Raw genomic sequence first — 25,283 nt, 5'->3', positions numbered from 1 at the left:
TTTTTTTCCCCAGATCAAAGGCCTTTGGTTCGAGTTTTTTCCCTGGGCACATAAACCCTTTTAAAAAAGGCCCTTTTTAAAAACGACAACATTCTCCACAGTATTCAGTGTAAAATAAAGTCCGCCCCGTTGACAGCGTTGTCCCCCTGTCTAAAAAAAATTGTAATATTCCTAACAGGCGCCCTGTTTTGTAAAAATTGTTTCGTGTTCCCTGTTGGGCGGGGACCCTTTGTAAAGCCCCTTTGAATATTTTTAAAAGGTGGATTTTGGGCACAAATAAAAGCTCAATTTGTTTGGTTTGTTTGTTTGTTTTGTTTTTTTTTTTTTTTTTTTTTTGGGGGGGGGGGGGGGGGTGGGGGGGGGGGGGGGGGGGGGGGGAAAAAGAAAGGGGAGGGGGGTTTTAACAATCAAAAAACACCCCTTATAAAAACAAACAGTTTTTTTCCCCCCTTTATTTCCAATTTTTTTATTTTTAAAAGAGATTGTTCGGGTTTTAAATGTCAATTTTTTTCCTAGAAAAAAATTTTCCATCTTTAAAACGGGAACAATAACTACAAAAAAACTGAATTTTTAAAAAATTTGCCCCCAAAATTCACAGGGGAAAATTTTTCCCCCCCCCCTTGAGGCAAAGATCCCCCAAATTTGGATGATACTACAAAATTTAAAACCATTAAAAAATGTTACATCCAACTTTTATATTTTCAAAAAATTTTTTTGTGGTAGACCCCAAAAATTAAAGGGGTTGGGTTGGATTGACTTAGCTATCTTGGGCATGGAACGGTTTTGGGGGTTTTTTAAAGGTTTTTTGGTACTTAAATAAAATTAGAGAAGGGCTTTTTTTTAATTCTTAAAATTGCAGTAATTTAAAGGGAAAGAAAAAAAATGAATTTCCCCTAACACTCAACAAAATAGCTGTGAAATAAAATCCGAAAAATTTTCCCTTCTTTTTCTGAAGTCTGAATTTCCCCCCAGATCTGCAGACCTGCTTCCTACATACAATAAAAAATTTGTAAAAAAACAAAATTTTTGGCCCATTTACAGACACTGCAAGTAACCTTTTTGACTAAATTTAAATTTCTTGTTGAAAATGAACACTTAGTCTCCCCGAACCCGGACTTTTGGAGTTTTTTTGGGGACCACGCTGAGACCCAAATTTGTTTTAAATCTAAAGTTATTTTAAAGGGACTTTTTATTTTTTTCCCCTTGGGAAAACCAAAAAATTTTTCTAACCCCAATTAAGGGAAAAAGTTGCTGCACGAGGCGCGAAGAAAAAATTATAATGTAAATTTTTTAAAAACTTAACCTTAAATTTTAAATTTAACATAAACAAATCAAATGAACGTTCGGGTTTCCCCCCTTCATAAAACCATCGGGATGAATAAAACTTTTTGTTTTTTTAAATTTTAAACCCACCACTACCACTTTAAACTCTTTTAAACTGTAGTTTTTTCATTCATCCTTTTTGGGGGTTGAAAAAGGGGGAAAACCTAAAACTTTAAATTGATCGGTTTTTTTTTAATCAAATTGAAGCTTACATTAAATTTTTCACATTATTTTTAAAACCTCCAAGTGGGTTTGTTTCGGGAAATGTGTTCCAATTTTTTTTGAATTTTTAAACTCAACTTTCTTCATCCCCCCACGTTCGGGACCTTGTGTGGCAAATGGGGTCAGTGGTATAAACCCTTTGTTTTCCCAGATGGGAAAAAATCCGGGTTCAGCCTCGTTTGGGGGGCGCTTTATTTTAAGCCCTTTGGGAAAGGCTTTTTTTTAAACTCACATTCTCCCTTTTTTGTACTCAGGTGAAAAAATAAGACCTGGCTTTTTAACCCTGCGTTGTCTCGGGCCCAAAAAAAAATTGTAAAAAATCACCTAACAAGACCATGCCCTCGATCTACATTTTTAAAAATGCTGCGTTTTTCCCAGGGACAGTTTGAAAAAATTTTTTGACATTTTTAAAGGGGAAAATTGCCCCTCATAGGACTCTTTTTTTTTTGTTTTTTTTTTTTCTTCTTTGCCCTTTAAAACCCCCAAAAACCCAACACAAATTGAAAAAATGCATATCTTTAAACGTTTAATCCCCTGGGGGTTTTTTTGGGAGGGGGCCGACCCTTCCCTTGTTTCTTTTTTTAATGCGTGTCCATTTTCCCTTTTTAAAAAATTTTAAACTTGAGGGTGCCCGGCGATGTTTTCCAACGGGGACCGGGGCAAAAACCCAAACCGGGGCACGGAGGCCCCACTTGGTCCGAAGGGCCCAAAGTCAACCTAAAAATTTGCCCATTTTTTTAAATTTAAATTACTAAAAAATTTGATCCCCCTTTCAAGGATAATTAGGGGGGGCCTATGTGGTTTTTTGGGGTATGACAAAACTCGTTTTCGGATGGGAAAGGGCCCCTTGGTTCAGCCTCACTCTGTGCATAGTTGTTTCCTTTGGGAAAAGGGCCTTTTTTTCCCTTCACTTTCCCTTTTAAACCCAACAAAAAATGGGGTACCCGGGCTTTTCCCCCCCCAGCTTTGGGGTCCCCTGCCCAAAAAAATTGAATTATCCCCCAAAAACAGGCGTCAGGGGTCTTTTCCCTTTTTAAAGGGTTAAAATGTTTTTTTTTTAAGCGGGGGAACCCATTTTTAAAGAGCTTTGGGGGGGGGCACGTTTAGGGGTTATTGCACAAGAGTACACCCTATTTTTTGTATATAGAAATCCCAGGCTTGAGCATGTCCCAAATGGGGGGCAAACCATTTCCCAAAAATTTTTCACCAAAAAAGGAAATTTTTGGGTTTTGTTTTTTTAAGGATTTAAACAGTGCTTGCAACAAAAATTTGGGGCATTTTCATTCCCATTAAAAAAAAAAAAAATAAGATAGTAAAAAAATTCTATCTTTAAAAAATTTAAAAAAAAGCAAACTAAAAAAAATGTAAAAAAAGGGGGAATTGGGGTTCAAATAGGGAACATTTTTTTTATTCCAAGGGGGCATTATCTTTGTACTTTTTTTTGAAAACCCCCAACCAAGTCTCACCCCCTTTAAAAACACAAGCCCGGGTCTTCCCCCCAAAAATTTTGGAAAATAAAAAATTCAAATGTTTAAAAAAAAAAACAATGATATATTCAAAACAAAAAATAAAAATCAGTCCATAACAGAAGATGATTTAAAAGGGGAAAAAAAAAAAAAACCCCCCCCCCTTCCCTTAAAACTAAACTATGCATAAAATAAAACCAAAAACCCCTCTTTTTTTTTTTTTATTTTTTTTTTTTTTTTTTTTTTTTTTTTTTTTTTTTTTTTTTTTTTTTTTTTTTTTTTTTTTTTTTTTTTTTTTTTTTTTTTTTTTTTTTTTTTTTTTTTTTTTTTTTTTTTTTTTTTTTTTTTTTTTTTTTTTTTTTTTTTTTTTTTTTTTTTTTTTTTTTTTTTTTTTTTTTTTTTTTTTTTTTTTTTTTTTTTTTTTTTTTTTTTTTTTTTTTTTTTTTTTTTTTTTTTCTTTTTTTTTTTTTTTTTTTTTTTTTTTTTTTTTTTTTTTTTTTTTTTTTTTTTTTTTTTTTTTTTTTTTTTTTTTTTTTTTTTTTTTTTTTTTTTTTTTTTTTTTTTTTTTTTTTTTTTTTTTTTTTTTTTTTTTTTTTTTTTTTTTTTTTTTTTTTTTTTTTTTTTTTTTTTTTTTTTTTTTTTTTTTTTTTTTTTTTTTTTTTTTTTTTTTTTTTTTTTTTTTTTTTTTTTTTTTTTTTTTTTTTTTTTTTTTTTTTTTTTTTTTTTTTTTTTTTTTTTTTTTTTTTTTTTTTTTTTTTTTTTTTTTTTTTTTTTTTTTTTTTTTTTTTTTTTTTTTTTTTTTTTTTTTTCCCCTGTTAAAACCCCCCTCCAGTTTAAAAAAAGGGCAAAAAAAAAATTTGTGTATCTATAAAAAAAAAGGGCCCCCCCCCTAAAAACCCCCCCCCCCCCAATTCAAAAACCCCCCCCCACATCCCCCCCCCCCACCCCCCCCCCCCGCCCCCCCCCAAAAAAAATCTCCCCCCCCCAACCCAAAAATTAAAAGCGAAAATGCTTTTAAAAAAAAAAAAAGAAAAAAATTTTTTCCCGCAAATAAAAAATAAAACCAGTTTGTTTTTAAAAATTTTTGGGGGGAATCAAAAATTCCAAAAAAAATTTTTAAAAAATTTTTTTTTTTTTCCATTTTAAAAATTTTGTTTTTTTTAATTTTTTTTTTTTTTTGGGTTTTGGGGTTTTTTTGTTTTTTGTTTGGGGGGGGGGGGGGGGGGGGGGGGGGGGGGGGGGGGGGGGGGGGGGGGGGGGGGGGGGGGGGGATTATAAAATCTTTTTTTAAACCCCAAGTTGTAAAAAAATTTTTTTCTAAAAAAAATTTTAGAAATGTTTCCCAAAAACTGTTTGGGACCCCCCCCAAACCCCCCCCTTCCCCCCCCCAAAACCCCCCCCCAATTATTCAGCCCCCCCCCCCCATTCCCCTGCCCCCCCTTTTACTCCCAATTTTCCCAAAGACCATTAACAACCCCAATTTTTTTTTTTTAAAAAAATTTTAAAAAAAATTCCCCCCCACCCTCCCCCCCTAATGACATAAATAAACAACAACGGGCCCCCCTTTGGGGGAATGATTTTCTAAAATTTTTTGACCACAAAACAAAATGGTCCCTCAGCCGCCAGAGTCCTTTGAAGGCCCCGACGGGCCCCAAAAGCCGGGGGCTTGGGGCATTGAATTAGGAAAATCCCCACAGAAAACACCCCCGTCCCTTTTGCACAAATTTTAAAAAAAAACCCCCCAAAAAGGGGAAAACTGAAATTTATGAAAAACGAAATTTTATGAATGCATTAAAAACAAAAAATTGCCCTTTTGAAAACCATTGTCGCAGGGGGTTTTCCCAATAGGGCCTTCAAATTCGTAGAGTAAACCTCACAAGCAAAATTAAAATTGGGGGGGTTGGGGAAACCCATTTCCCCGGGTCAGTCGAGAAATTTTTTTTTTTTTTTTTTTCCCTCCACAAAAATTTTTTCAAGTGTGTGGTTTTAACCCACCCCCCCTAAATCAAATGTTTTGTGCAGCAAAGTGGTCTAGTGGGAAAACACCCCCTTCAGATTTGGGAAAGGGCCCCGGGTTTGGAAAAATTTTCTGCCCAAAAACGAAAAGCATAAATTTAAATTTCCCTTTTAAAAAAGGGTCCTTTTAACCCCCACAAAATTTCTCACCATAAAAATCAAAAGATACCTGGGGCCGTTAACCCGCAAATTTCCCCCTATCAAAAAAAAAAAAAAAAATTTTAAAAAAGGGCTAACCCGCATCAAATTTTCCTTCTTAAAAAAATTTTAAGTTTAAAGCCCGTTTGCCCAAGGGGGCCCCCTTTTTTAAAAAAAATTGGGGCACCCTTTGAGAATTTTGTGGTATTTTTTAAAAAGCTCAAAGTATCAAAAAATTTGTATTTTAGGGAAAATAAATAGCCCAAGAAATAAATAATTTGTCTTTCCCCCCGCCCGTTTCCCCCAAAACTCCAAAGTCCCAACTACAGAGTCTAAAAAAACTAAACTTTTTCCCCAAAAAAATTTAATTAGCACAGAGGCATAATTTCCAAAAACCTTCCAAACCCTTCATAATTTTCCCCAAAAATGGAAAACCAAAACATCAAAAATAGGAATTTGAAACAAAAAATAAATCTTATTTAAAGAATAATTTTTGTTCAAAATACCACCAACTTTTCCCCCCCCAAAAAACAAAAAAACAGTAAAATTTTCTCAATAATCCGATGTGTTTGGTAAAGGAATGGGGAAAGGGGGAAAAGGGGGGAAAAAAAAAAATTTTTTAAATTTTCCCCCCCCCCCCCCCCGGGGGTTTACATTTTTCCCTTTTCCCCTTTTGGGTTAAAAATTTATATTTAAAAATTCACCTTTTTTTTTTTTAAAAAAACAAAAAACCCCCCCCCCTTTTTTTTTCCTTTTCCTTTTCTTTCTTCTTATTACCATTTTGTCCCCCCTCATTTTTTGGGGAAAATTGAATGTTAGAAAAAAAAAGACCCAAAAAGGGTTTAAAAGCGGGGAAAGGGGGGAGTTTTTTTAAAATTTATTAAAAAGTTGTTTTTAAATTCCCGCCCAAAAGGGAAAAAAAGGGGTTTCCCCGGTAAAGGATAAAAAGTATTTTCCCCAAAAAAATTTTTCAAAAAAAGGTTTTTTTTCCGCCTTAAAAGGGTTTTTTTCCCCCCAAAAAACCACACATTTAAGTCTCAAATTCCTTTTAAAAATCCTCCTTTGTTTGGGAAAAGTTTTTAAAAAATTTTTTCCCCAAAAAACCAAAACCTGTCGAGAGGCCTTTGTTTTTATTTTAAAGGGGTTAGTAAATTTTTTTATTTTTTTAGCAACTTCTTTGGGGGGACCCAAAAGGGGGGTTATAAAAAAAAAGGTTTCCCCCTTTTTTAATTTCGGGGGGTTTTTCCTTTACAAAATTTTTAAACCCGGGTTTTTTTTCCCCACCCCCCCCCCCGAGCCCCCCCCCCGTTCCCCCCCAGGGTTTTGACCCCCCCCGATTTTTTTTTTTTTTTTTTTTTTTTTTTTTCTTTATTTTTTTCCCCCCCCCCCTCCCCCCCCCCCCTCCCTTCCCCCCCCCCCCCCCTTTCCCCCCAACCCCCCCCCCCCCTCTTTTCCCCCCCCCCCCCCCCTCCTCCCCCCTCCCCCTTTTTGGCCCCCCCCCCCCTTCCCCCCCCCCCCCCTCCCCCCCTCCCCCCCCCCCCCCCCCCCCCCCCCCCCCCCCTTCCCCCCCTTTTTTTTTTCCTTTCCCCTCCCCTTCCCTCCCCCCTTCCCTCCCCCCCCCCCCCCTATCCCCCCCCCCCTCCCTTTTCCTTTTGCCGTTTTTGTTTTCCCCCCCCCAAAAAAACCCTTTGGCAGGACCTTTCAACCATTTTTTTTTCCCCCCCCCCTTTTTTTTAAAACCAATTTTTTTTTTATTTTTTGAAAACCCCCCCCCCGAATTCTTTTATTTTTTTTTAAGTTTTTTTCCCCTTTTTTTCTTTTACTTCCAGTTTTTTTCCATGTTTTTTTTTTTATTTTTTTTTTGGAAGGAAATTTTTTTTCCTTTTTTTTTTTTTTTTTTTTTTTTTTTTTTTTTTTTTTTTCCCAAAAAGAGGAAGAAAGTTTAACCCCCCCCCCAGGCCCCCCATTTTCCCCCACCTACCCCAAAACCCCCGGAAAAAACCACCAAACCTTTCCCCAGGATTTTAAAAGTTGTTTAATTTTTTTAATTTTTTACCCCCTAACAAGTTTTTTTTTATTTTTTTTTTTTTTTTTTTTTTTTTTATTTTTTTTTTTTTTTAAGCCCCAAAAAAAGTTTTTTTTTTTTTTATTTTTTTGCCCCCCCCCCCCCCCCCCTGCCCCCCCCCCCCCCGCCCCCCAAATTTTTTTTTTAAAAAAAAAAGTTGCCCCCCCACCCCCATTATAATTTTTTTTTTAACCCCCCCCCAAAATTTTATTAATTTTTTTTTTAAAAGCTAACAACGCCCCCAAAAAAAACCCCCCCAAAAAACAAAAAATAAACCCCCCCTGAGGGGGGCGAATTTATTCAACCCCCCCCAACCCCCTCTCCCCTAAAGTTTTTTTTTTTTTTTTTTTATTTTACAAAATTTTTTTTTTTTCATTTTATTTTTTTAAGAAACCCCCAAAAAACTCCCAAAATTTTTTTTTCCCCCCCCCCCCCCTTTAATTTTTAGGCCCCTTAAAGGCCCCCCCCCCAAAAAATTTTTTTTTTTTTCCCCCCCCAATTTCCTTTAAAAAAAATTTTGCCCCCTTTCCAAACCCCCAATAAAACCAACCCCCAACCCCCCAACCAAAACCCCCCAAAAAACCCCCTTCCCAAGAGTTTTTTAAATTTGAACCCCCCCCAACCCCCCCCCCGGCCCCCCCAAAAGGTTTTTTCCGTTTTTTTGTAAATGATTTTTTTCCCCAAGTTTTATTTTTGCCCCCCCCCAAATTTTTTATTTTTCTTTCTTTGTTTTTTTTTTTTTAGGGGGTTTTTTTTTTTTTTTTTTTTTTTTGGGTTGTATTTTTTTTTTATTCTTATTTTTTTTTTTTTTTTTGGGGGATTTTTTTTTTTTTTTTTTTTTTTTTTTGTTTTTTCCCAGTTTTGGGAAGAAAGTTTTTTTTTTTTTGGTTTTTAATTTTGTTTAGCCCCCCCCCAAAAGGAAGGCCACCTAATTTAGTTTTTTTTTTTTGGTTTTTTTTAAGAATTTTTTCACCCCCGTTTTTTTTTTTTGGTTTTTTTTTTTCCCCCCCCCCAGGAAATTTTTTAAAATTAAAAATTTGGTTTTTGGAAAGTAGTCCCCCCAAACCCCCCAATTTCCCCCCGTTTTTTAAAAGGCCCCCCCCCCGGTTTTTTGTAGAAAAAAGAAAAATTATGGAAAAGCCCCCCCCTTTGGACCCCCCCCCCCCCCCCCCCCCCCTTTTTTTTTTTTTTTTGGTTTTAAATAATTTTTTAAAAAGGTTTTTTTTTTTTTTTTTTTTTTGGGGAAGATGTTTTTGGCCCCCCCCCTTTACCCCCCCCAAATGAACCCATTGTTGAAAAATTTTGGTTGAAAAAAATATTTGACCCCCCCAATTTGCCCCGGTTTTTTTTTTTTAAATTTTATTATTTTTTTTTTTTTTTAAAAAAAAATTTTTTTTTTTTTTTTTTAAATTTTTAGAAGGGAAATTTTAAATATTTTGGGAGGTTTGGGAAAAATTCCAAAAAAAATTCAAAAATAACCCCCCCTTGAACCCTTAATGGCCCCCCCCCCACCCCCCCCCCAACCCCCGTTGGCCCCCCCCCCAAGAATAATTATTTTTTCCCCCCCCCCCTTTTTTTTTTTTTTTTATTTAAAATTTTTTTTAAAATTATTTCCCCCTCTCTCCTCCTCCCCTCTTCCCAATTTTTTTCCTAGTTTTTTCCCCCTTCATCCTCCCCCCAAAATCCCCCCCTCTCTTTCCGTTTTTCTCCAACCCCCCACCCCCCTCCTTTCCCCCCCTGCCCCCCCCCCCCCTTCTTTTCTCTCTCCCTTTTTTCCCCTTTTCCCTTTTCTTCCCCCCTCCCCCCCCTCTCTCCACCCCCCTTTTCCTCCAAATTTTTCCTTTTCACCCCCTTCCTTTTCTCTTCTTCTCACCCTCTTTTTTTCTTCATCCTTTTCCCCTTTCCTTTCAAATTTTTTTCCCCCCCTTTCCCCCTCCCTTTTTCTACCCCCCCCCTCCTCTCGTTTTCCCTCCCTCTTCCCCCCCTTTCCCCTTTTCCGCCCCCTTCTGGCCCCCCCCTTTTTTCTCTTCCCGAAACTCCCCTTTCCTTTTTTTCCCTTCCCCTCTCTCGCCATTTTTTTCATTTTTCTATTTTACTCACTTCTCCACCCCCTCCTCCCCCCCATCTCGGCTCTCTATTCCCCTTTACCCCCCCCCTCCCCTTTTTTGGTTTCACCCCCTTCTTTTCCTTCCCCTTCCCCCCCTCTTCCCCTCTCCCCCCTGGCCCCCTTCCCCCCCCCGCCCCCTCTTTTTCCTTTTTTCCCACCCCCCTCCCTCCCCCTCCCTTCCCCCAAATTTCCCCCCCTCCAATTTTTTTCCTTTCCCCTCCCCTCCCCCTCCCTCGGCCCCCCCCTTTTCTTCTCCTCCCTTTCTTCACTATTTTTCCCTTGTTTTTTTTCTCCCCCCCTTTTTCCCCTTTTCCTTTCTTCCCCCTTCCCCCCTTTTTCCCCCCCCCCCCCCTCTCTTACGCCCCCCCTTCCTCCCTCCACCCCCCCTTCCCTCTCTCCTTCCTCCCCACCCCCCCCTTTAACCCCCCTTTAGCCCCTTTTCCGTTTCCCCTCGTTTTTTCCTCTTTTTCCCCTCTCTTCTCCCCTCCTTCTCCCCCCTTTTTCCGGTTTCCTCCCCCTCCCCTCTCTCTGCCCCCCTTCCCCCTTTTCTTTTCTCTCTTTTTTTTTTTATTTTTTTTTTTTTGGTTTTTGTTTTTTTTTTGAGCCCCCCCCCCCCCCTTTTTTACCCCCCCCTTTTTTTTTTTTTTTTTTTTTTTTGTTCCCTCAAATCCTCAAAAATATGAAAAAAAATATTGGTGAAAACCCGGGATCATATAAACAACTGAAATGATAACTAAAGGGAATTTAAATTTAAAGCATCATTTTATTCAGGGAAAAACAGTCGACAGTTAGTTGGGGACGACACATGGTAACAAAGCCTCAAATGTAAACATCAACACAATTTAATCACATTTCCCCTTTTTTTTAAAAAACATATTAAATCCACGGGAAAATCGTATCCCCCCGTAATTTGGGGTCCAAAAATCCTTTAAAATAAAAAAATTAATCTTACTGGTTGGCAGGTCCCGCCAAAACACGGATTTCCGCCGAGCCCTGAAAAACCCCTCATAACATTTTTTTTACTTAAAAACTTTGCCAAATTTTTGGGCAAACAAAACGATTAAACCCCAAAAATTTTTTTGAAAACCCAAGCAGGCCCCCAATTTTTCCTCAACTTACAAAGTTATCTCCCGTTTTTAAATTTTCCTGATCCGGCGCAACTGCCACAAGGGGAGTCTGGGGAAATGTAAAAGAACAATCCTGATAAAATTTTTAAAAAAAATGAGGGGAAATCCAAAATGAATCTATCAAAACAAAGAATTTGTCAGAAGTGTTTTATAACAATAAAAATTAAGTTGTGTTCCTAGATTTGGGTTGGCCCAATTTAGGAAAGGGAAAAACTTCCCGAACTTTTAAAACAAACACAATGATGCCCCTTTTTTTAGTGCTGAAATCCAGAAAAAAAACTTTGTAGGGCACTTTTTTTTTCAGTTTAAACAGGTAATTGAAAAAAAAACTGAGGGTTTATAACAAAACTGAATTCCGGAAAATATACCGGAAAAAATTGGGAACCTTGCTAATATTTGTGCGGGGGCCTGAAAAGAAAAAAAAACCCAAACCCAAAAAAAACTTAAACAGTTCTTTTAGCACAAAATCCACTTTTAAAAAAATTTCCAAAAAGGGCTCTGACAACAGAAACCCTTAACATGTTAAAAAAGGGGAAAAAATGTAACTGTTAGTCGGGAAAAACAATTTTTTTTTTCAGACAGAGACAACGTTGTTAAAGGGCAGGTTTCTCATTTTAAAAACCTGAAAAAGGAAAAGAATGAAGTGAAGAGCCTTTTTTTCCAAAGGGCTCAACTATTCCGCTAAAATCAAAGAATACTCAAACCAAAGGGCCCTTTTTAATCCCCTAAGCAAGGTCATAAAACCCCAAGACCACATAAACTTTCCCCAGAGTAAAGCCACATGGGAAAAAAAAATTTTAATCTCTGAATTCCAAATGTTGGGGAACAAACCCTCCTGTAATAAAAATAAAAATAAAAATAAAAAAATAATAATTTAAAAAAATAAATAATAAAATAAAAATAAAAAATAATAATAATAATAATAATAATAAAAAAAAAATTAAAAATAATAATAATATGTGTTTCAATAGGTGGGAAAAAAAAGAATGGGTTAAAGAAATTTGGGCATTAAAAACCCCAGAAATCCAAACATTAAAAAAACCCATAATTAAAAAAGCAAACTATATCAAATAAGAAAATATACAATGGAATCCCTATAAAGGGAAAAACAACCAGAACCAAAAAGGATTGGGTTTGGGCTTTAAAACAAGGTTACTTTATCCCCTTTTCACTAAACACATTTGCGGGGTATGGTCTTGTGGTTTTGACACCCCGCTTTCAGATCAAAAAGGTTTTGGGTTTTGAGCCTCACTCGACGCATATTTGGCCCCGGAAAAAGGGGGCCCTTTTTTAAATCAAATCTCTCATCGTACTCAGGTGTAAAATGAGTACTGGACCATTAACAGCGTTGTCTATGCCTGAAAAAAAAATTGTAAAATAGCCTAACATGTCTCGTTCTACATGTTAAGTGTTGCTATTGGCCAGGGAGCCCTTGTAAAGTACTTTGAGCAATTTAGTGGATATTGCCCTATATAAAAGCTCAATTCTAGAAAAAAAAAAAATTTTTAATTTGATAAATAACAGACATTTGAGACCGACAAGAGGCATTGACTTAAAGCAGAGATGTGCTACTTGAATTTTCACAGTAATTTTCTTTCTCTTTTTTCTATACTTTTTATTTAAATATTATATGTGTCAGTGCATGACATAATAAGTCGGAAGATAAAAATTTTGGATTTGCATTTATTATTTTTTCTATTTCTGATAAAATATGCTCACCAGAGCATTTTAATCTTTATTTGAAGTAAAATTGGGTGATTTTTCATGAAAGTTATGGTCAGATGTATAAGCAATCGGAAAGGTATCCAGCAACTTTTCTCAAATTTCATACTTTTTTCAAGTTGACTAGCTGTAAAAAATATTTAGACGTGAAATTAAGCTTTGATATTTCCTGAAAATTTAATCATTTATGACAAGAACTCATTTTTGTATAAAAATTGACCTTCTAACTATACTTGGTAATAATCTAAGTTCAAACCTTTTCACCATCCGACTGATTATGTCTTCACTGTAAAATTATAATTCGAACTAAAATTCAAAGTTATTAGATTACAATTATGAATATCTGATAGAAGAGAAATATTAAAGACAACAAAAATTAAAGAGTCGTCCTTCAAAGCCAAGAGGCCCCAAGGAGCCGGAGTTTCTACCGGTATTCAATAGCGTGAAACAGACAATAGCAATTACTTGCTACCCTTTGATAGGACGTGGTCTATTGCAAAGTACTTTCTGCCAGAACTTACAAACCCAGCTACCCAATCACTGCTGGGTGGACAGGGGGTGGGTCAGAAAAAATCTCGACTGCACCGGGGATCGATTTTAGTCCCTTTGCGTGTAAAGTGAGTGCCCTACCAACTTAGTTATCGGGAACCCCCAAGCCAAACTTAGAAAAGAAAAATTGGGAATGTAAACTAAATCAGTGCTGAAGGTGACAATGTGGAAAAAAGGAGGAAAATGTTGAACGATTGACTTTTTAATTAACTCTCTCCTTACCGACAATTTCCAGTATGTTCCCAAAATGGCAGGCTTATCCAGCAGAAAAATGGATTTTTAAAACTCAAACAATCTCTCTACAAAACACTTATTGTTCTTATTAATTAAACAAAGATCATTCTTCAAAGTTTGCGATGTACAAGATAAATCTGAATAACAAAAAAAGTATATTGTGTCGTAAGAAATGTGACGATTTTGCTGTAGGTGGTAAGGAAAGGGTTAAGCCTCATTTTCTACTGCACGAACTCCCACTTTGGGAAACAATTGTGATGATAAGCTATTGATACTTACTCTAGCTAACTTCTGGAGAGTGGCAAACTGCGCTGTTTGAATTCACCGAACATCAAGTCGCTCACTGCCAGTAATTTGTTTCAGAGAATTGTCATTTTTTTAAAGGAGGAAATTCCTACTCAACATTTAAATCGTGGATTTCCGCGGATCGGAGGAAAACCCACCACACTGATATTTTTTATTTTTTTTTAACAACAAAAAAAAAAAAAAAAAATACTTGAGCTTTTATATAGCGTAATATCCACTACACATGCTCATATCACTTTACAAAGGGTGCCAGACCAACAGCAACACGTAACATGTAGGATGAGACATGATGCCAGTAAGGTGATATTACAATTTTTCAGACAGAAAAAAACAGTGTTTTCATCCAGATACTCATTTTACACCTGAGTACAGTGAAAGGGATGTGAGTAAAGAGCCTTTTCCAAGGACTTTAGCTTTTATATAGCGCAATATCCACTAAACTGCTCAAAGCGCTATACAAAGGGTCCCTGACCAACAGCAACACGTAACATGTAGAACGAGGCATGGCGCCTGTTAGGCGATATATTACAATTTTTCCAACAGAGACAACGTTATGACGCCCAGGTACTCATTTTACACCAGAGTACAGTGAGAGGATGTGAGTAAAGAGAGTTTTTCCAAGGACTCAACTATGCCCTGAGTGAGGCTCAAACACAGGACCTTCTGATCAGAAAGCGAGTGTAACACCACAAGACGACATAGCCACACACATATATATATAGAAATGAAAAGATCAATAACATTGCCACAGTACACATCTGCTATTCTCACCTGAATATTTTGTCTCGAGCTGAAGTGTGAGAGTTAAACTTTATTATGTCTTTGGAGAGCGTCATCTTCAGCCGATGATCAAACAAACAATTGGAGAAATCAAAACCCGAGAAATAATATTAAATTTCCTTATCGTCAGTCTTGATACAGATCTGAAGTTTATAGTGCCTGAATTATTCCACAATAAATCAAGATGTTTCATTGTCATGTTAGTGATTTGTCAATAACATCTCAGACATTGTAAACACCCACAGCCAATGTCACCATCAATGAGTTCTAAAATGAAACAATTAAAAAAAAAAAAAAAAAGAAATTCCAGTCCAGATTGGTGTTAATGGAAATGACAAAGGTAGACATCTAATCCTTTACAGCATAAGACCTATAGAGGCAGAGTTTATATCCCGTTCTATAATGTTAAACGGACAATGGCAATTTAAAGAATATAAAAAGAAAAAATTAAAAAGTGGCATCTTTCCTTATTTTCTTTGTGCTGAAAAGTTACTTAATTTTTTACTGATTTTGAATACAAATTCCCAGAGACATTTGTCTAGATCATTTGGCATCTATCCATGACATGGCATTTTGAACGAAATTTATCTGGCAAGGTACCTGTGACAGTCAAACTCTGAACTCATCATGACTATCGCTTTTGTAATAGAAATTGAAATGAAAGAAGAATTTTCTTTGTAAACAAGAAGTCTATATATTCATATTCAGAGTTAAAGAAAAGTTTTGTCCTTTGTCATTTTTCTTCACATATGAGGCTGGCTGAGAAAACCCGGGAAGATGCCGCAAGCTTCAATTCAAGATATGAGCCAAAATCGAAGATATAGATTTTTCACACATCATAACTTGGGTTCTAATAGACATAGAAAGAAAATTCAAAGTGGTAATAGTTGATGTCTACACCATGCATATATAACTCGATTTATGAAATTTGCGCATCTTTCCGGGTCTTCTCAGCCAGCCTACTATTTTAACCTACTCTGGCTCCGCGCCTCTGATCTCTATTTTTTTTAGTACCTTAAGAGAGGCCTTCCAAAGGAAGCACATTGTGCTGAGGGACACAACCAAACATTCCCTCAACTAACCCTAAGAAAAAATATAATCTAGAGTACCTTTATTTAACCCTAGGTCCTTTACCTATAACTAATCCTTTTTTTATTTTTTTTTATTTAAAAAATCCTCCGACCTCGAGCTTACCCTACTAATAGAAAAAAAAAAACATAGTACTGCTTTGCACTACCTTCCAATACTCCAATACTTTTAAAAAATATATATTTTTAAAAAATAGTCATATTCGGAAATTTTAAACTTTCACAAATCTAGAATCAAGTTTTTTAAAATGAGACTATCCATATAATGACAAAATGACAATCAAAAGATCCACGGTGAAAATACTAATTGAAAGAGATTCTATCTAGACCTGGGGAGCTTTCGGAAGGCTTCCCAATTCGTTACTGACTGTACTGTTACTGGTCAAAAAAAAATCATCTCTCTCTCTAGGAAGATTCCGAGAAATGCCTTTTCTTTTAATTTTAATTATAAACCAATGGCAAACACAACCTACCAAGACGTAGATGAGGTATTATTAGCTATCTACCTAAGCTGTAACTATAACTATAAAATATATCTATCTGGAACTAGAAAGCAAACCAAAACAAAACTTTGGACCCAATGTATTTTGTGCTTCGATCGAACTGCTAACTGTGACTCGACTGTGATGTGTTGTGTTGACAAGTTTAGTTTCGGTTGTGTTTCAGATGTGTTTTCAGTCCACCGGAAGAGATTTTACGGCACGGGCTGTTTGATCTAGCGCGAGAAATCGAGGTGGCCGGCTGCTTAGCACAGCGTAACTGTAATCCAGGTAGGGTGAGTTAGGGATTCGAGCTCTTTTCTAGGCATATTTCTTTCTTTCTTCCTTAATTTTTTTTTTTTTTTTTTTTTTTTTTTTTTTTTTTTTTTTTGTACTTCCTTAACAAAAAATTTCTTAATTTTCAACTTCAACACGTTGACACCATTCCTGGTGACTCGAGAAATTTGATTGACTTTTAACGTTTTTTATTTATTTACTTTTCTCACTTTTAAGTTTATTATTCTAATTTAGGACACAGTGAGACGTCAAAATTTTATTGCCTTGTGCACTTCTTGTACGTGGCAATATGAGTCCGAAGAAAAACGAAACAAAAACAACAACCACAACAACAACAAAGCAAAGAGAACAAAATAGAGAGAGAGAGAGAAAGAGAGAGAGAGAGAGAGAGAGATTAAGGACTGCTTTGTAGCTATTTGCACCCGCACGATTTAAAAAAATAATGTTGGCTCCTATTTTTATTTATAAGTTAAGGTTACGGGCTTGGGACACTTTTGGTTTATGCAATATCGGCGTGAGCCGCAGGGAAAACATTCTTTCAAGGACTTTGTTTTTGAAGGTCTGATGGCACTTATAATAGTTATAAAACATTGAGGTGATTTTAGGGATAGTAGAAAGGAAGTTATATAAGCACACGAGAAAAAAATTAATAAGGCAAACGGAAATGGTTCAAAAAGGGAACAGATGTAGATTCCAATAGCGGACCATCCGTGTACTTAGTTTGAGATCACCCAAAAGTCTCATCAGACACAAGCACATGATACAACTGAAACAGATAGACTCGATTACAAATCATTATACACACACAACAAAAAAATACAACCCTACATACAAAGAGGTGACTTACAAGGAGAGAAACCCCATACATAATCTCCAAAAACTAACTACACAAATAACTGCTTTCCTCTCAGCCAAGGTCTCCGATCAGGGCCAGAACAAGACCAAGTAATTTTATTCCAAGACAGGAGCAAAAACGTATAGGCGGGGGGGGGGGGGGGGAATGGGAAAATGGCAAGTGATCTCCCTGTTCATGATTGGGGGGGGGGGGGGGGTCAATTACCACTTGGGGACAAATTCGCCATTTAAAAGACCTACGTAGATAGCATATCATACACTCAAATGGGTGCAAATGCAAATTTATAAAAGCTAACATATGTACCGTTTCGTTCAAGATCCCAGGCCCAGGCTAAACAAAATGGTCCCGAAGAACTGTACACATAGAGGTGACAGTAAATGACATGGAATCCAAATGGTCTAGTATAGAGGGAAAAAGTGATAGTTTAGTCAGGATGTTGACCGATGAAGAGTCCACCGAGAGGGGGTGTGATTATGACGTTTTGTGGTCGTTTTAATGAAAGAGAAAAATGTACACAAAACATAAAAAATGCCTGCAATCTTGGGTCACAGGCACCTAAGAATAAAGCCTAAATATGTCACAGCAGCAGTCTACCCAATGTATGACCACTAGTGCTGGGTCGAGTTTGAAACGATCAAATCGAGCGGGTTTTCGATCGAGTCCTCTAAAATCGAGTCGGTTTCGGGCGGGTTTCGAGTCAGTGACGTCATCGAGCAGTGATTCGTTTGAAAAAAACAAAAACACGAGTAACTCGTTTGCCACAGGAAACTTCACATACCCCTCCCTCTCTTATGTCTGTGGCTGGCTTGACTGCAGCTGGTTATGATGGGGGCTGCCAGATGGCCAAGTTCAAAATTGGTTACTAAGAAACGCTTTTCTATTATTATTCATTTAAAAAAAAATCTTTTATTTAAAAAAAATGAAAAGATAAGTTTATCCAACTGTAGTCGATTGTTTTGTTAATCAAAACAAATGAGTTTTTCAAGGGAGTCAGAATGCTTGTGGTGTTTGGCTATTTGGGGTCTATTTGACTACTTGGGCAAGAAGAAATCTGGCTGTCTGGCAGCCTTGATTATGATCGTTCGTCGCATCACACACACATACACACACACACACACACACACACACACCCGCCATCAAACAGTTGTTGATAGTGAAGGGTTGAGACCCCCCCCCCCCCCCTCCCACCACCATCATCCCGCTGTCACCTTAACATTTCATATTTATGTCGCGCCAAAAGTTGTCGGCCGCCCCCACCTCCCATAATTTGTCACTGGTCGTCATCGCCTCTTGTGTGTGCGGGAAAGGTCGTGCCTTTCATTTCATTATTTGAAAAATAAATGAACAAGGATGGTGTGTTTTTATTAGGTAGGTAGATAATAATAATATTTAGCAGGTTCCACACCCAGACACCCACGGATTGCCCGGACACGATGATAACGATGCCGACGACAATGGATGACGATGATGATGATGATGATGATGATTCTCGTGTTTCTGTTTAAAAAATGAAATACTTTAGCAGGTTCCACCCCCACCCCCCACACGGATAGACCGGACCCGAAGATGATGATTGTGGTTTTGCTGGCTGTTACGGCTGTGATGAGGATGATAATAATGATGATGATGATGACGATGGCGCAGATGGTGATTATTTGTTCGGTCGCTCAGTGGTACGGTGTCTCTTGTCACAAAATCAAGCCTTGTCAATGGCCGGATGAGTGACAGTGATTGTTAAAAATTGTGATCCAGACGTTAAGTCCGTGTGTCAGGCACTTGACTCAGGTGTGAATGTATTCTTATCTTATAAGCAATGACGGGTATTGTAAAGAGCTTTAATACAAAAAGACTCCAAACAGCGATCGGTACCTACTGTACGAAATGGATGTATGGTCGATATGGCGTGCCGGAGGAATAAATTAAATTAAATATTGTGAAGTTCATTGAGCATGGTAAATCCTTGGAAATGCGCTTTGAACTAATACACCTGCTAGACAACTCCGATTCCAATATAAACGACTGATTAATATTCCCATATATAAACTATAGTTAGCTGAAAATCTTTCTTTGTCGGGACTCCAAAAGTATGGAACGAATTAGACAAAGAAATCAAAGGGTCTTTTAGGAGCACTGATTGATTTTAGATTGATTATTACATTGAAATGTGTTGATATTTATTTTATCCATTATTATTAGGGTGGTGGTGGTGGTGGTGGTGATGATGATGATCCCGCTGATATGATGGTGATGATAAATAAATTAAACATAATTCCCTTTATTCATCCCATAGGGGAGATTCGTCTTTCGGGTCTATTCTAAGGGAAGACTGGAATAACCCAAGCGATAGCCGCAGTGCAGCGCCGCAAATTTAGTTAGGGCAAGGTGACTTGCTCAAGACCACTCAGCGGCGGGTGATCGAACTCGGTACCTTTCGGGTGCCAACCAAAGACCGTACCGCTGCCCCTGATGATGATGATGATGATGATGATGATGATGATGATGATGATGATGATGATGATGATGGGAACTAACAAAGAATACACAGGCATCTAAAATTGAAACATTCCATATTCAAAGCTAATGTTTTACTTTAAAAAATTGAGCTTTACAATATCCACTAAATGTGATCAAAGCGCTTTGTAAAGGGGTCCCCGGTCAACAGCAACATTTAATATGAAGGACGGGACATGCCGCCTGTTAGGCGATATTACAATTTTTCAGACAAAGACAACGCTGTTAACGGCCAGGTACTCATTTTACACCTGAGTACGGTGAGAGAATGTGAGTAAAGAGCCTTGTCCAAAGACTCAACTATGCACCGAGCGCGAGGCTTGAACCCAGGACTTTCCGATCCCAAAGCGGGTGTCATACCACTAGACCATTATAATGCACGAGACCCATGGTCGACTAGAGTACTACCTATAGTTACGTCATGACTAGACCACATAGCCGCACTACTGTAGGAGTGTTCATTGATAGAGGGATGCGTGTGTGTCATAGAAATAGCCTTAGTGTGTGTGTGTGTGTGTGTGTGTGTGTGTGTATGTGTGTGTGTGTGTGTGTGTGATAGTCAAACTTTAGTAGGTTTAATGAAGTCTTGTCACACACGCGTGATACACCTATACGAATTTCCCTGCCACTGCCACCCAGACACACTAACATCTGACAAGGAGTGAGGGCTGTGGAAGAACCACAGACTACCGTGTGCAAACATTGGCGATTGGTATCGGATGGCAAACTGTGATCGTTTGAATTTGAAATGATTCGAAACACTCGTTACCCCTCCGCTCGCTCGAATCCTGATCGTCTCAAGCTCGTCTCACGTGTCAAGATCGTCTCAAGCTCACAACCCGCCTGATCGTTTTACGATCGAGTGATCGTTTTACTAACTCGCTCTTCCGGCATTGAGATCGAGCACTGACTCGTGGCTTGGCGCTCGGTCGTCGATCGAGTAAAAGCGATCAAATAACCCAACACTAATGATCACCAAGTATCAACACACACAGACATTGAGACTGGGTTTCTCGCTAAAAGGAGATAAATACTAAATGGTTATTCATACTCATATTTTATCAAGACTCAGAGTCAGAGAGACGATTTACAAGAATAAAAAAAAATTAAAAAAAATAAAAGTATCACTTCTCACAGACATGTCAAATGCTGGCAAAGTCATTTAACTATCTCTCTTCTACTATATGATTCCAGGCAGGGGGAGCCACATGGTCTCAATTCTGTTCCAGAACAAGAACATGGAAAGAATAAATGATAAAAGGGCGATGGGGAAGACAGCAAAGTAAAGGGCCAATCAACAACCACCCAAGACAGTCACCTTTCCCCTACCCTAAGGGGAATTCCACCCACAGTACTCCAGGACGAGGACAAAATCTCACAGCAATGTCTATTGGAATTAATTATCCCCCTATATTCAAGTGGCTGTTCATGAATTCGAGACCAGAATACAAAGATGCAACGAGTGAGATAAAATCAAAGTAACAATGAGGGAAAAGATTAAACAAATAGGTTGTATGTAGTTTAATTTCAGTCCAATATTTATTAAACGACCTTATTTCAAAAGGCAAGACAAAATGTAGTGAAAAGTGTATGGTAATAAAAAATAAACTATAATAATAATAATAATAATAATAATAATAATAATAATAATAATAATAATAATAATAATAATAATAATAATAATAATAATACGTAATAATAATGTTCAAACAGTCCATTCCAATTGCACTCAGATGTCAAGCCTGCAATTACCTGCTAACGCACCAAATGAAAATTTAAAGCAAAGGGAAACTAATTTGACAGAGAAAAGAAGTAGGTATAACATAGATCCACGAGAAAAGCAATGTCCTAGCAGCTAGACTGAAAGCTCCTTATTGGCAAATCAACTTTGCTATTCCGTCAAATAAACTGTTCTAACAAAAAAAAAAAAGAAAAAAGAAAAATAAAAAAAGACGTAGTACATGAACAAAGCAATATAAATAATAGTAAAGCTGCAGGAACTATCTTTCCTTGGCGATTGACGAACTGGTTGCAAACATTTGTAGTTGCCTATTTTGATCCTAAGACCCTCCGGATAATGCCGCTCATCATTCTTTATGAATTTATTTGCGTAGGATACAGTGCTGCCACCCGTTGCTTTTACCCACGTTTCACCTCTTCCTTTCCTTAGCTCGAGAACTTTCAGGAATTCATCTAATGTTTTAAACTGTCTTCCAACATACAAATCAAGCGAAGAACTCGAGGGTTCATGCGTCTGAGTAGCCATTGTTCAAATGATAGACAATGAACAATGGACTAGCTCTACAAGTACAAGACAAAGGACAGGAATGGTTTTGAAAGAAAGGATGTTGAAAGATGACAAAGTTAAGACTAGAGCGGGTGGGAGGGGGGGGGGGGGTGGATGAAGGCCTTAGGCCTAAGGCCTAAGGCCTCAAGGTACCGGCGTGCTCAAGGTCAGTGATCAATGTGAAAAGTGACCAAATAGAACCTTAGATGGGCAAACAATGCTAAAACTGATCTCTTTGGAAAACTCATCGGTTTTCATAATCACAAAAATTCTAATCGCCTAGGTAAAATTAAAAATAGATATAAATCTTAATTTAAATTAATTGTAGAAACAATATTCTCTATGTGGCCAATTTTGTTCAAATTGGCCAGGCCCATGGTCATCTGGCAGCAAGCTAAGAATCTCGTCAATAATTGATATATCGGTATCGAGAATTGAGATCTATTTCAGGAGCCGGATTTCGAACAACTCTCAATCAAGACTTCCCGAGAGTAAATAAAACGCTGTAAATGATATTATTAAGCCGTTGAATTGCCATAAATTATATGCCTGTCCATTTCTGATGATGTCTATAATAGGGTCAATATCAATGTCTTCATTATAGAGCAGTAAAGTTAGGTGCCCCAAACGTAAACAAAGGTCGAGAAGCACGTGGCAAACCACATGTTCCTGTCTTGACAGCTCACGTTCCAATGTAAATAATAGAAAAAAAATAACCTTTAAAATTTGGCTGTTAGGTGGCAAAAGAAACACATATTCATAAATACTCGATCATGCATCAAATAATGTCCAGATATGGATATTTTATGGAACAAAAGGTAAAATTTTCTAAAATTTATCAAAAGTTACAGTCTATCTATTTTTAGACCAGAGCAAATTATTGCGCTGGTGTGAACAAAACGAGAATTATTCGGAGCCTGATTTTCATAATAATTTAGCCTTATATTATTATTTCTGCAACTGTTAGATTTTATGTAAACATATTTTCAATACTGAAAGTGTATTGCCTACAACTCAAACTACAAAATTGGGAGACCTATATTGTGCGTAAATTATTCCGGTCCCTAACGGAAATCACTAGCAACTTGTTATTGTTTACGTTTGGGGCACCTAACTTTAAAAAAATTTTATTCTCTATTGTCTTCTGGCACTTTTCTACTCACTTCATATCTTGTTGTTACCAACATAAGTGCCTGCTCCACTCACTTTTCTGAATTAAAAATTCACCCCATACACCGGAGCATACTCAATGTCTCAATCGTTTCTATGTTATATGTTTGTGATGAGAATATTGGCTATTAAGCTTAACTGCTGGTCAAAATTACTTCGCGATGGTGGCGAACGAATCGGCGATCTCAAGAAGTGGGTGAGAGAGGGATCTAGAAATGACTTTGGGTTTGAAACGAATATTTTTGTGTTCGTGGATAGCTCACACGGTAGAGCCACGCTCTCACCTGCCAGGCGGAGTTGTCGTACCAATAAGGTCGCAGGTTCAAACCCCACCACCGCCGCGAAAAAAAATTTTTTTATTCTCTATTGTCTTCTGGCACTTTTCTACTCACTTCATATCTTGTTGTTACCAACATAAGTGCCTGCTCCACTCACTTTTCTGAATTAAAAATTCACCCCATACACCGGAGCATACTCAATGTCTCAATCGTTTTTATGTTATATGTTTGTGATGAGAATATTGGCTATTAAGCTTAACTGCTGGTCAAAATTACTTCGCGATGGTGGCGAACGAATCGGCGATCTCAAGAAGTGGGTGAGAGAGGGATCTAGAAATGACTTTGGGTTTGAAACGAATATTTTTGTGTTCGTGGATAGCTCACACGGTAGAGCCACGCTCTCACCTGCCAGGCGGAGTTGTCGTACTAATAAGGTCGCAGGTTCAAACCCCACCACCGCCGCGAAAAAAATTTTTATTCTCTATTGTCTTCTGGCACTTTTCTACTCACTTCATATCTTGTTGTTACCAACATAAGTGCCTGCTCCACTCACTTTTCTGAATTAAAAATTCACCCCATACACCGGAGCATACTCAATGTCTCAATCGTTTCTATGTTATATGTTTGTGATGAGAATATTGGCTATTAAGCTTAACTGCTGGTCAAAATTACTTCGCGATGGTGGCGAACGAATCGGCGATCTCAAGAAGTGGGTGAGAGAGGGATCTAGAAATGACTTTGGGTTTGAAACGAATATTTTTGTGTTCGTGGATAGCTCACACGGTAGAGCCACGCTCTCACCTGCCAGGCGGAGTTGTCGTACCAATAAGGTCGCAGGTTCAAACCCCACCACCGCCGCGAAAAAAATTTTTATTCTCTATTGTCTTCTGGCACTTTTCTACTCACTTCATATCTTGTGGGCACCTAACTTTACTGCTCTATCGATTAAGGTATCAATTATATACGATATTTGGTCCTTTTTAAGATTTTTATTTCCGGTACGGCTGTGTAGTCAGTCCACCGGAAGAGATTTTACGGCACGGGCTGTTTGACCTAGCGCGAGAATTCGAGGTGGCCGGCTGTTTAGCACAGCGTAACTGTAATCCAGGTGGGGTGAGTTAGGGATTCGAGCTCTTTTCTAGGCATATTTTCTTTCTTTCTTCCTTAATTTTTTTTTTTTTTTTTTTTTTTTTTTTTTTTTTTTTTTTTTTTTTGTACTTCCTTAACAAAAAATTTCTTAATTTTCAACTTCAACACGTTGACACCATTCCTGGTGACTCGAGAAGTTTGATTGACTTTTAACATTTTTTATTTATTTACTTTTCTCACTTTTAAGTTTATTATTCTAATTTAGGACACAGTGAGACGTCAAAATTTATTGCCTTGTGCATTTCTTGTACGTGGCAATATGAGTCCGGAGAAAAACGAAATAAAAACAACAACAACAAAAAAGGAAAGAGAACAAAATTTTATAGTCATAGGGTCTTGAATATGTTTAAGGGAGCGGAACATCAGAAAGAGAGAGAGAGGGAGAGAGAGAGAGAGAGAGAGAGAGAGAGAGAGAGAGAGAGAGATTAAGGACTGATTTGTAGCTACTTGCACCCGCACGATTAAAAAAAAAAATTTGGCTCCTATTTTTATTTATAAGTTAAGATTACGGGCTTGGGACACTTTTGGTTTATGCAATATCGGCGTGAGCCGCAGGGGAAATGAGATCAACATTCTTTCAAGGACTTTGTTTTTGAAGGTTTGATGGCACTTATAATAGTTATAAAACATTGAGGTCCTTTTAGGGATAGTAGGAAGGAAGTTATATTAGCACACGAGAAAAAATTAATAAGGCAAACGGAAATGGTTCAAAAAGGGAACAGATGTAGATTCCAATAGCGGACCATCCGTGTACTTAGTTTGAGATCACCCAAAAGTCTCACCAGACACAAGCACATGATACAACTGAAACAGATAGACTCGATTACAAATCATTATACACACACAACAAAAAATACAACCCTACATAAATTACAGAACAAAGAGGTGACTTACAAGGAGAGAAACCCCATAATCTCCAAAAACTAACTACACAAATAACTGTTTTCCTCTCAGCCAAGGTCTCCGATCAGGACCAGAACAAAACCAAGTAATTTTATTCCAAGACAGGAGCAAAAACGTATAGGGGTGGTGGGGGGGGGGAATGGGAAAAAATGGCAAGTGATCTCCCTGTTCATGATTTGGGAGGGGGGGGGGGGGGGGGGGGGGGGGGGG

General features: G+C 37.5%; 1 long non-coding RNA gene across 1 annotated transcript; it reads left to right on the top strand.

Moving 5' to 3' along the window:
• Positions 1 to 15,598: 15,598 nt before the first annotated feature.
• Positions 15,599 to 21,660, top strand: LOC144962309 (uncharacterized). The gene is made up of 3 exons (XR_013643432.1): positions 15,599 to 15,631; positions 15,793 to 15,913; positions 20,481 to 21,660. It is a non-coding gene; the product is annotated as an uncharacterized LOC144962309 (long non-coding RNA).
• Positions 21,661 to 25,283: the final 3,623 nt, after the last annotated feature.

Source organism: Berghia stephanieae, unplaced genomic scaffold (genome assembly GCF_034508935.2).
Source record: "Berghia stephanieae isolate SIO BIC M18660-M18661 unplaced genomic scaffold, UCSD_Bste_1.3 scaffold83, whole genome shotgun sequence".
Taxonomy (NCBI): Eukaryota; Metazoa; Mollusca; class Gastropoda; order Nudibranchia; family Aeolidiidae; genus Berghia; species Berghia stephanieae.
This window is presented reverse-complemented; position numbering and strand designations above follow the sequence as displayed.